This window comes from Peromyscus eremicus, chromosome 1, assembly GCF_949786415.1.
Source record: "Peromyscus eremicus chromosome 1, PerEre_H2_v1, whole genome shotgun sequence".
Lineage (NCBI taxonomy): Eukaryota > Metazoa > Chordata > Mammalia > Rodentia > Cricetidae > Peromyscus > Peromyscus eremicus.
The window spans coordinates 7528299-7541404 of record NC_081416.1 but is presented as its reverse complement, the minus strand read 5'-3'; positions in this window follow the sequence as shown (position 1 = coordinate 7541404).

The window sequence follows — 13106 nt, the reverse complement described above, 5'->3', positions numbered from 1 at the left end:
TGGATGTTCAGTGGACAGCTGATGGTTAAGTGAACAGCCAACCACATCCTGGGGAAGTGCCCAGAGTGGGCTTGACATCTGAGGCTATAGTTCAAGAGCAATTCCTCCCGTCACATATCAGAGAGAGCAGAATGCAGTCACCAGAATGAATGCAGCGGCTATCAGTGGCCCTAGGAGACCAGAGGGAGAATTCACAGTGACCTTGTAATGGTCAGAGGAAGGACCACAAAATGGTGGGGTATGAGCAGGGCCTTAAAGGTCAATCTAAATTGGGTGAGTGAAGGGAAACATCTTGTCCTGGGTGGGCTTGAGAGGTGGAAGGGAGTCAGATGTAAGGAGACTGGGGTGCCAACATCCTGGGTGCACTAGGAAGCTGTGTGGTACTGGGCAGGCTTCCCTGTGCCTTCATTTGCTCATTTACAATGGGTGTAATTCAAGATAATCCAGGCAAAGGACTTTGCACGCAGGACCTGGCACACCAGGACTAATTCAATGGAAATGAGTTGTCGTTTTATCAAATCAAAGTACTTCTTTAATGTGGAGCAGGGAGGGAAGCTGAGAAGATGGGATGGGATCGGAACGCACTGTGCCTTCATGCAGAGGAGGAATGTGAGGCTTTACTTTAGCATTTAATGCCCCTGACAAGATAATGATGCCTCTCAGCATTCAGTTGCTGCTGATTTGGTGTCCTTTCTTGCTCACGGCAAATCAAGAACTTCATCCTGTAGGAAACGCACCAGTATCTCAAACCCCTCGATGATCTTGGTTTTTTCCTTTCAGCTGGTAAGTTGTTTCTCTGGGGGTGGGGTTGGAGTACTGTCTGAATCTAGTGGTATCTTTGCTGAGGCCCAGTCAATGGAGGTCAGACTGAAAAAAAAAAATCCAAACCAAAGAATTCACTAATAAGTAGATGGACCCATAAACAAGCCCACAGCCTAGAGGGAGCTAAACTTTATAAAAACAGTTGAAGATGGAGGAGATGTTGAAATTAGCTCAGGTCCTGTCACTTTAACCTCTGTCCTGAGAGATGGCTGCAATATCTCCCAGCCGCTTTGAACGTTAATGCCTGAAAAAACACAGTAATCCTTTTTGTGACGTTTTCTTTGGAGGCAGCCTGTTTGTGGTGATCGTTAGCTTGAGATGCTGGCACTAGGGGAAACTTCACGAATGGCTAAAGATGCCAGCCTTTGTCCCCATGATGGATTAGCACTGAATTATAATATTCCATGAACATCTTCAGCTACTGCTTTAAAGTGCTTTATGGGATGGGATCCTATTATTCTGAGCACATCTTGACATATCTGACTGTATGCTTGTCCCAGATGACTTTTCTCTGCTCTCTGCCCATGGTGCTTTGGTTTCCTTCTTCAATGCCTTCCTTGAAAAGACTGAAACCTCCAAAGTAATTGTCAGAGTAAATGTAATCCAAAGTTCTGTGTGGACAACCTCCAAGGCCATGGTCTTGAGCCACTGTACTGTTGAAATGTGACATTTGAGAACTTCCACTGCTCTTAAGATAATATTTCTTGATTTGAAGAAATATTAGTATTAACGTGTCGCTCAGTGGCTACTGCGTTCTTATCTAGTGTGCACAAGGCCCTGGGCTGGACCCTCAATATTACAAAAAAGAGAAAAGACATTATTTTTGACTTATGCTGTACTGAGGTAGGTTGGGAAGTTAAGATGTTTCAGAAAACTGGATAAAGAAAGAACTAACACACAGAGTTAAAGGAGATATGTTCACCTCCAAACAGCACAGGCTTTGGAAAGTCACTGTCTGAGGAGCAGAAAGATGCCCTGCAGTGTGTGAAGGGCAGCAGTTATGCTGAATGATGAAGAGAGATGGGGAGATGGGCTTTGGTGAAATCTCACACTCACCACTTAAATTGTGGAACATCTGGCCTGCTCCCTGGCTTCTTGGGCTGCATCTCTGTCAGCTGTAAAATAGGAGTTATGACATCTATTCATGACTGTTTTGAAAAAAGAAATTTTGGCAATGAATGCCTGCATTAGTCTGAGGCATATTGTTGGTAGTTACTAAGTAGTAATTAATTACAATAACAGATGGGAATAACCTTCTGTGGCAAGAAAGACATGAATTAGATAAAGCATGTTGTCTTTGCAACATACCACCTTGTCTGGAGCACAAGTTTTTATTGACAGAATTTGTGAGACATTCCCAAGGGTGGAAGTGTGAGAAGAGATAAAACAGGTTCCTAGAACCCCCAGACAGCAAGTTTTCTTCCCTCACTACGTGAGCTCGAGCTCGTGAGCTCACTGTATCTCATAACCTCGGCCCAACCCATGACTGGCGTTACCATAGAAACAAGCACATGTGCACGTGAATCCATTTCTCAACACCGCCAGCCCATGTCACAAAAGCTGGGTATGGGGTGAAGAGCTGCCCTTTCTCCTCACAAAGAGGTCTTAACATCTGGCAAAGGGGTGAACTGGCCCAATTTGTGAAGCCGTAGGAACCCTGGTCCACTGAGAGACTGGGCAAAGGAATCCCCCACAGTTGAATTCACACAATTATAAGGGATCACTGCACTACTGAGAGTCCAAGCCATCTTGGGCTTGTTGACACCTGCAAGATGTGATTTTCAAAGGAAGAGAAGGGCTCCCGTCCTTCTCCAGGGAGGAAACATTTTCTGTCAGTTCTCTTGTTTTCTAAGAAATGGCAGGACATATTGGAAAGCAGGGTCTGCTGAGAATACCCAGGTCTGTTTTTGACTTCTGAGTTTCTTTTCTACTTCTTTTCTTCCAGAGGACAGCTGTCAGTGTTACTTTTATAAACAGAAAGTGGTTATTCACTTCATGGCATGCTGATAATTGTATGAAATTCAGTATTTTTCCACCTTTCCCACAAGTTGTAAAAAATGGCTAAAATCCACACAAAGGCAAATTTTATTTCCTTGGGAACTGAGTTTATATATCCCTTATATCCCATTTTTCATCATGGGGAACATTTTTAAAGTTGAGTCATTAAATCCTCCTGATAAAGGATGAAAATAGGAGAACCACTTTTAACCAATATGCTTTCTGCCCAGGTTTGATTACAGGTGGGCAGATGGCCTCACAGATGGCAGGGACTGGACAAATTTAAAGACAGGGTAGATTAGGGCCTGAGTAGAAAAGTGGATTTTTTAAAAAAGTTAAGTAATAGCTCTTTAAAGAGTCTGGAAAGATGATTAGTGAAGTGGTCGGCTTACAAGTACGAGGTCCTGAGTTCAATTCCCAGGACCCACATGCAATCCACCATGGATATATATATGTAATTTCATCCATGGCAAGACAAAATGAGAAGTGAAGACAGATGGGTCCCTGGAGCTTCCTAGTCACCAGCTAAGCCTACTTGGCAAAGTTCTAGCCCAATGGCAGACACTGTCTCAAGTAAAATCTAGTAGACTCCAGAGTAAGGACACCTGAAGTTGTCCCCTGACCTCTGCATTCCGCATGCCTGTATGTATCATCTCCCCACACATGCACACGAGTGCATGAACACATGCCCTCACAGCATGACTCTGTAAGCCATGCTCTCATGGTTTGCTGAATTCCAGCAGAGACTCCGCAGGGACTCTGGTGGACCGTTCCTGTCTTTGTTACTCCCTGTTGATGGACAGCTAGCCGGATTTAGGGAAACTTCTGTGGTGGAGGAAGGGCAGCTCTGTAGGTGCTCCAAACTTCAAGTGATAACTTGTGCCTTGACATTTTCTTCTTCCTCATCAGTTCTCAGTGTAGCAGGGAGAAGGAGGAGAGAGGAAATACCACTACAAATCCTGTTACAAGATCTTTTTTTTTGGTTTTTCGAGACAGGGTTTCTCTGTGTAGCTTTGCGCCTTTCCTGGAACTCACTTGGTAGACCAGGCTGGCCTCGAACTCACAGAGATCCGCCTGGCTCTGCCTCCCGAGTGCTGGGATTAAAGGCATGCGCCACCACTGCCCGGCTACAAGATCTTTTAAGACAAAATTAGTTAGCTTTCTAGGGATTTGGATTGTCCTTTCCTATTCCTGAAAGTGACGGGTGAATGTACTTATTCAATGCATGATTCTGAGGCTGAAATACCAGACTATTGTCCCTGCAGAGGGAGGTCAGGTGTGAAAGGGAAGTTCTCCAAGCTCATCTCCAAGGACTCCTGCCACAGCTGGAAGGATAACTGAGGCACTCTGTTGTGAGTATGCTTTGACAAAAACAGACAAACACAATTATGTTTTTTTTCACAATGTCATAATTTACAAAATAAGGATAAATTCACAGTTTTGGAAGTTTTGATGATGTTAAATTTGTCCTAAAATCTGTCTTCCTTGGTAGCATGGCCAAGGCAAACGCAAATTCTCTTTTCCTCTCTTAATGACTAATATTAATCTCATTGCACACAGTAAATATTTCTGTACAGCTATATCCATACACATGGCTTGAAGGATGAGTACAAGTTACAGCAGGTGCAGCTGAGTTCAAGAGTGTTCAGATGTGTGCCAAGAAAGAGTTGGTATAGATAGAATAAGGAGCCAGATCAGAGCCAGGAGGGAGAGAGTGAAGTCTGCCTTGAGAATCAAGATGCAGAGTTCAGCCAGGAAGTGAAATGCTGAGCTGGGTCTGGACCAGGAAATGGGTCAAGTCCAGGTCCAGATGGGTGAACAGGTAGGATGGGCAGAGAGTTGAGTAAGCTGCTTCTCAGCAGCAAGGGAGTGAGCTGTGTCTGAGAATCCTTGGCCTTTGACTGCAGTGTTAGGTGTCCCTCATTTTATGGGGCAGGTGAGGGTGTTACAACCTTCCCTCCATCTCATAGGTCTGGCAAGTTCTTGGGCCTGGTTTCTCTCATATGATTTTAATGTTCCCATGTGCCCCACAGTTCCCAATTCTTCCTAACAGACTTGTAGGGTGGATCTCTTTCTATTCCCAGGAATTTGTCAGTTTGTGCTGGGTGGGGAGTGTCTGACAGATGGTCTAGGATATTTGCTATTTTTCTGTTGCTGTGGTGAAGCACCATGACCAAGACAACTTACAGAAGAGAGTTTATTTGGGCTTACAGCTGGAGGCATATTCTCGTGCCATGGGAATCATGACAATGGTCAGCAAGTATGGCGGCAGGGGCAGAGAGCTGAGGGCTCACATCTTAAACCACAAGCAGTAAGCAGAGAGAGGGAACAGGAAATGGTGTATTTACAATTTCAAGGCCCACCTCCAGTGACAGTGTCACAGCTTCCTTCAACAGTGTCATAGCTCCTAAGCCTCCAGGAACAGCACCACCAGCAGGTAACCATAGGTTCAGATATTCAAGTCTACGGCAAGTATTTCACATTCAACACCACATCTGCAGTTTCTGGTTTATCCATCACCCTCAAACGGAGTCAGGAGCTGCTTGTAAGAGTCTCCCAGCACAGTGCACAGCTGAAAGCACATCTTATACAAGATGGCGTAACTTAGAGTAGAGTGTAGACTGATTTCAACATGCTTTCATCCGCCTTCTGCCTTCACCGACCTACCTACCCTAGGGCACAGGGACTTTGTAGGGAAACCGACTTCATCCTTTGTCAGAATCCCCAGAAGTGGGGAAGACTCCTTAGCCTTGAAGATTTCTGCTCCACCCCCACCATTCTGATTCAGTACATCTGCATAGGTCCCAGAATCAGTATTTTATTCAGTGACTTGGATGGCTTCTTGGAAGAGTTCTCATATTGAAAAAATAATTCATCTTCCTTCATTGAACTAGTTAGTTGAGCCAGAAATGAAATCAGTTTCCCAAAGGTGACTAACTTACTTATATTCCGTATTACTTTGGCCTCATTATGTCTCCACTCAACATTTGCAGAATTGCCCTCCTTTCGGTTTCACACTTTGCCTGGGAGGGAAGGATGCTGGGATGTGAGTCAGTTCATCAGGGTTGAGATACCATGTCTTGGATCTTTGGATTTCTAAGTGTCTAGCCTCAACTCTCATTTCTAACAAAGGGTTGATGATCTGCTGTAGGCTGAGTAAAATAACTCTTGTGGCAGTTTCCAGTGCACAACACAGCACAGAGAAGGGCTCTCCTTATTATTCTAGGGCTCCAGGCTTCCATGCAGGACTGCTGCTCTGAGCACACTCATGGCTCTGTCACCCGGGGCTTGAGGTTCACTAAGGAAAACGTGCCTGTGAATTTTCTCAGCTTTGTTGTTTGGGTCCCTGTGTCTGAGCTAGGCAGCTGGCGAGTAAGGGGGATGCACTGGGTTGGGAAATATCAGTGTGGTTAAGTGCAAGATTGTTGGAGAGGTTGCCGTGGAGTGTCATTGCTTACCCTGAGGGGATGAGATAAAATGCTGACGTGTGTATATTAGCATAGCAGAGGGGGAAAGGAAATGTGGGTGTGGAGATTAGGGGAGGGGAGGGGCAGAGCCTTCAAAATAAAAGCAGCTTTGAGGAATTCAATCTATCTTGTTTCACCTTGGCCAGACTTAGCCTATAATGGCAACCATGTCTCTTTGCCAGAATTTAGAGTGCCTTGTCACCAGAGCATGAGTCCTGGGTACTGGATTGGATGCTCTGTGGCTGATGTCCCTCTGTGTGAAGCCACATAACCCTCATCCATTCAGTTAACATCTTCCACAGGACACTTCTTCCATTGAGGCCTCATGCTGTGGCCTGAGGCCCCAGGGATGCCAGAAGCCAGCCTCAGCTTCATGGAGAGACACACAAAGAAGTGAGACGTGGCTGTGATGAGACACAGTCCTGAGGTCAGACTTTCTGGGCTGAAAAATCTGTCTGGCCACTTAAGGCCTGTGAGGCTTGAGCAAGTCACCTAATCTGTGTGGTTTCTGGGTTTCCTCTATAAGCTGTCTCCTTCATAAACTTGCAGAGAGAATGAAAGGAGATGATGGAACAGCGCCTGAAGAGGTAGCTCACGTGGTCAAGCACTGGCCTTGCCTCCTGAGGAACTGTGTTTGAACCCTAAACCCATGTAAAAGAGCCAGGGCACTTCTATTACCAGTGACAGGGAGGAGGGGGTAGGTGGGTCTCAGGGCCTGCTGGGAACCAGCCTAGTCTAGTCAGTATGTGTGTATGTAATGTGTGTATGTAATGTGTGTATGTGTGTATAGTGTATATGTGTGTGTAATGTGTGTATGTGTGTGTGTGTAGTGTGTGTTTGTGTGTATGCATGTATGGGGTGATATTGATGTCTGTAGAGTGTTTTATCCTTGGGCTGATTGACACATTCAATTGTTTATTACAGATTTTGAATTTGTGAATTTCATGAGTATGTGATGACTAGATACCATGTGGAAGATGCTTTGCTCAGGCTCCTCACCCTGTAAAGGATCTTGGGATTTGGAAGCATTTGGCTTTAGCCACTAGAGACCGGGTGTAAACTGTTCCTCTTGGAGTCAATCTCATCACCACTGGAGAGGAGCTAGTCATTTTTCTATTAACTAATTCACTTAGCTAATCCTTTGATCATCCAGTCAACAAATCATGTTAGGATTCGTTCACTCCAGACATATCAACTGTGTATCTGTGAGTGGCAAGGTGTCTGCTATGTGCTGTCTGCTTCTGTGAAGTTTCCTGTCGCATGAGAGCAGGGTAACAGCGGGATATTTTAAGTATCAGGTGACTTAGCATGATGCAGCTGGAGGCCATGTTCCTAAGCATCGTTTGACTTGTAGCTTGGTGATTTGTGCGTGGCCTGCAGTCATTTGAGGCAGGTCAGGTTAAGAGCACTGTTATTCTTACACTCAGGGCTTTCCTCATGTTAATGGGCACACAGTGCTGTGAAGGGGTACCTGAGAATGCATGTCCAATCCCTTCAGACGGGGTGGAATCCATTTCCTTTCCTCTAGAATCCAGCTGGCCTCGAACCTAACTTTGACCTGTTGAAATAACAAGGAGTTGATACTGTATACATTTACAGCCCAGTTCTTACACTTGGTGGTATTTTCACCTATCTTCTTGCAAGTTGCATAAAATATTCTGACTGCTTGGAAGGGTGAGAGGATGGGGAAAGACAGAAATGTTCAGCCAGTCCTAAGCCTTGCAGCATTTCCCAACCAGACCTATGGGTAAAGCCATCTCTGATTTTCTTGTTCAAGAGAGTCATGCCTTTGACAGGACACAAAGATAAAACACCCATGCTGAACCCTGCCTGAATATTGTGAGCAGAAGATGGCTGACTCTTAAGGTAGATTAAGCTACTAGCTTCTGAAGTCCTTTGCTTTTCTCACATGCTAAGTAGTTTCTTGGCATGACCACTGTAGTAATGCTCAGGCCTTCCCTGTCCATGTGACCCAATATTCAGAAAGACGAGAGCTTTGAAGATGAAAAAACAGATATAAGGAAGCCAGGCTCCTTCCTATAGTCACATGCCCAGTGGATATGGAGATGGTGGGGGTCTGGTGCCAGTGTCTGGGCATTTAACCACTGTTCTATACAAGCCAGATTCTCCCAGCTCCTTTGGGAATGCCTATCCTTTCCGAACTCTGAATTGGAGGCTTAGAATTATTTATGGTCCTGGGTTCGACTGTGTGCGGGTCTGATGCCTTTAGTCTAAATTAAGGCCATACTGGATGCTTGCTCTGGCCATTCGTCCACAGGTACTGTGTTATAGTACAGGCAACACTGAATGCTTGTTCTGGCTGGCCATCCACAGGTACTATGTTATGGTACAGAGGAAGAGAGGTATATGCATGATTTCTCACCTCTCCACAGGCTATGCCCTTATATTGAAGGGCCTGACATTTGTCCTCTAGACAAAGGGACTGCAAATGGACCTGAGTGTCCCTGGCCAGATCTCAGAGCAGCTCTGTACTATCCACATAGACAAAGATCTTTAGAAACCTTGCTGTGGGGCAGCTGGCTTCAAGGCCATTTGGCATCTTTGTAAATGTATTGGATATTGGTCTCTGGCAAACAAAGACTGCAGCTTGTCACGGGCTTGCCTGAATCCTCCCGTGCCTGTGAGGTCAGAACCATAGTAGTGTTCTAATGAGGAAATGAGAAGGCAGAATGGAAGCCTCTTCCAGTTCTCTCTTTAGCCTGTCCTGGACATCACATTTGAAGAGGCTCCCATCAGACAAGAGCCTCAGGCTGTCAGTGAGAAAGCTGTGGATAGCTTCTATGGTTTTCTATGTCCTCATACTCGGTCATTAATTTATTCAGTCCTTCACCTCACATGAGAGTGCCGTCTGTGCCTGGTACTCTTGCTGGTGTGAGGGACGAGGTATTGAGTGAGGCATGGGAGTACCTGTCTGTGCCTGGCACTCTTGCCCGAGTGAGGGAAGGCCAACGAACTTAGTTCCAAAGTAGCTCACATACTCATGCAGAACATGGCTTCTCAAAGGAAGAGATATTTCCAGCGTTTAGCCTTCTTCCTCAGCCTAGGTCAGGCACCACATCCCAGTGGTAGCTACCAGTGATGGACTGCTGACAATGCTGTCCACTCAATGATTTGTACCTGCATGCCTGCTCCTTCACTTTGCAGCACAGACAGATGAAAATGCCCACCCTGGGATGCCCAGGATCTGAAATAAACAGACACTGTGTGAAAGTAACAAAGCCTTCTGCAGCATGTGGAGTTCCAGAAGGAAACTGTTCGGTCTCTAAGTTGAAGAGAGCCTGTGGCTGTGAGCTCCTTACTCTCAGCCTGGTGGGCGGGGTCAGCTAATTGAGTATTCTTTTTTTTCAGCGTTTATTTGATGCTCCACCGTACCACAAGTTGTTGGTGATACCAAGATGGAAGTAATAATGAACATAAGGATTGTGGTCCAGAAGAGAAGGAAAGTTCCGTGTGAAAGAATGGAGGGATGGTGTAGAGCAGTGAGCAGAAGGAGGAAGCGGACAGACAGATGGAGAGGGTCCCAGGTGTTCTCAGAATGGCCTGGAGACATGACACTGGGTGGGTGGGGTGTATGTATGTGTGTGTGTGTGTACACATGTGTACACATATGTTGGTAGACAGTCCTTTGGGCCTCTGCATATATAGATCTGCCAGCATTTCCTATTGAGAACTGGTATAAAAGTCAAGAGGATCTTGAGTCTTGCTCAGCATCAGTGTGACTCCTGGTATCCCACTATGGGAGCACTCAGTGTGACTCCTGGTATCCCACTATGGGAGCACTCAGTGTGACTCCTGGCATCCCACTATGGGAGCACTCAGTGTGACTCCTGGCATCCCACCATGGCAGCACTCAGTGTGACTCCTGGCATCCCACTATGGGAGCACTCAGTGTGACTCCTGGCATCCCACTATGGGAGCACTCAGTGTGACTCCTGGTATCCCACTATGGGAGCACTCAGTGTGACTCCTGGTATCCCACTATGGGAGCACTCAGTGTGACTCCTGGTATCCCACTATGGGAGCACTCAGTGTGACTCCTGGCATCCCACCATGGCAGCATCAGTGTGACTCCTGGCATCCCACTATGGGAGCACTCAGTGTGACTCCTGGCATCCCACCATGGGAGCACTCAGTGTGACTCCTGGTATCCCACCATGGGAACACTCTTGCTTTTCTATTTTTTCTTCCCGCCTCACCCTTCTCCTTTCTTCCTCTCCAGCATTTCTCAGGCAGCCGTAAATGTATTGCTCCTTTATTATGCAGAGTGATTTTCTGATTACATTTGGGTCTTGAGTTGGCTCTTGGAATGCCCCCTTTTCCCTGAGGCATCTCTCCAGAGTGAGCATTGTGCTCTTTACAGGAAGATCTGGTTGGAGGAATATCCCCAGCTTCCTCTCGGCTATAATCAACGTCAAAGGTTGTACCTAGGTTGTATTGTTCATAAAATTTGGGTTTTATTTATCATTTGCCTGAGGAATGACTCCAGCCTGTAATTTTTCTCATTAAAAAATATTAATCTCTGGCACCCCAAATCAGAACTGATTCGGTAAAATGAAAAATGAGAAATTATCATCAGGTATATTCAGGTTCTTATTGTGGAATCAAGGTAGTGTCTAAGACTTAGACCCCCAGCCATGGGTAGGATAGTATGTAAGCTGATTTTAACTGCAAAACTGTGGGACAGCATAGAATTGTGCACTGAGGTTGGCAGAGGGTGTGTGAATGCATGTATGTATGTGTGTACACATATGTACATATATGTCGGTAGACAGTCCTTTGGGTTCTGCATACATAGATCTGCCAGCATTTCCTATTGAGAACTGGTGTAAAAGTCAAGAGGATCTTGGGTCTTGCTCAGCAATCAGAAGACAAAAAATTCTTATAGAAAATTATAGTTTTGTCACTTCTCTGTCTATATTGGGGAAAAAATCAACACATTGATTCAGGCAAAATTCTGTTCAGTCTGCAGATACATTGGTTGTTTGGTAATGTACCTCCAGGACTCCTTCCAAAGCCAAGGAGTCACGCTTCACTATTATTTAATAGACTTTCAAGGTAGTACAAAAAACTAAAAGGAATTTTCCTGTGCTGGTGGATGAAGAAGGCATATTTATTTCTCATTCTGTATTTATTATTTTATTTTTTGCACATAGACACTGATTATAAAAAATAGCCCTGAGGTTGATAAAAGCCAGCCTTCCTCGGCCTTTCCCCAGCCTGCTCCGAGAGTTGCCCTTATTTCCAATTATCCAACTCACTGCCTGCTAAAACATTGCTCCTTCAGTACTGCAGACAGGATGAATTAGTTACAGAGGCAAATGGCTTTGTTGTGTTTCTCACTTGAGCCATAATTCATGTTCTGGGGCATCCAGCATCATGATAGTCTCCTTATTCAAAGTGTATGTATGCATAGAAGCTCTCTCCTACCTCGGGCACCGCTTGGTGAACCACGATTCGTCACCCAAACTAGAGCCGCCGAAAGATCTCCATCCATCTTTGGTCAGCCACCCTCAGATTTTGATGAACCACTGCCACATCTGATTATTTAACACACTAGATTCCATAAAGCCCCAGAGACGTCTGGAACTAGCCGCCCCTTATAAGATGGAGTGCCCTATGGAGTCAGAACACTTTACAGTAGAGTTGAGCACCCCAGGAAGGAGCCTCTTGGCTGTGACTCATACCTGAGCCTGCCCCTGCCTCTGTCATCCACTATCAATTCTGTTGCCTCTGTTTTCTCATCTACAAACGGTAGTTAGTGTTCAACCAAAACTGGAACAAGGACCAGATCACTAGCAAGTACCACTTATGCCCATCACAATCAGAGATCTAGTAGGATCCTTGTTAGTTCCCTCCCAGGGTTTGTGTAGACTGGTTCAATCTAGCCCACAGTTCCTAAGTTTCTACTATATGCTTGGCAGTGATTGGGGCTCTGGGATTCTAACAACAAATCAAACATGGCCCCTGCTCTCTACACCATAGACTAAATGTTAGTGTGTGCTGTAAACTGTTTAAAGAAAAAGTGTGAAAATTATACCTCAGACCCATTTGGGCCTGTGGGGACGCTGGCTCCTGAAGCAGCAGGTCACAGTGGGAAGCCTCAGTTAGCCTCCTCCTTAGTCAGTCTTTTCCAGCCTTGGTATTTTGTTATTGTCTCCTCATAAGAACTGGAATAAACCCCTTCTCTATGTGCAGTTTATTGTGTCTCAGAGCTTTGGATGACATGAAAGATAGCCAACCAGAAATGACCAGTGATACATCTGCCCCGGGCTTAGTTTTTACTTTAAAACTGATTAAAAAATAATTACAAATGTTATTTTCTGTAAATGTTGAGTCTTTGGAAGTTTCTGTGGCTTTGGCAGCACACTATCTTGTTTGTAGATTATTTTACCTTGTTGTGTCATTGATACAAGGGTTGTGTTGTACAAGCCTGGCTAGTATACATTGTGCATACTTTGGTCTGTAAGACTGAAGAGATACAGACAAGCTCATAAAGAAAATTCCAGCTATAGGAATACAGCAGTTCAGACAACAACAACAACAACAACAACAACAAACCTTCATTAACTAATTGTGCAGTGTGTGTGTGTGTGTGTGTGTGTGTGTGTGTGTATGTGAGTGATTGTGGGTCTTCTAGAATGCCCTTATAGCAGAGAAGTGGTCGGTTTGGAAGTAAGATGTATGCTGTGTTCCAGGGCTCTCCTCCCAAACACTGTTTGCAAGGTAAATTACCATGTTTGACTTGGACTACAGGTTTAATTAGTGAACAAGGTATGCTTCTGATTGAAATTATTCATC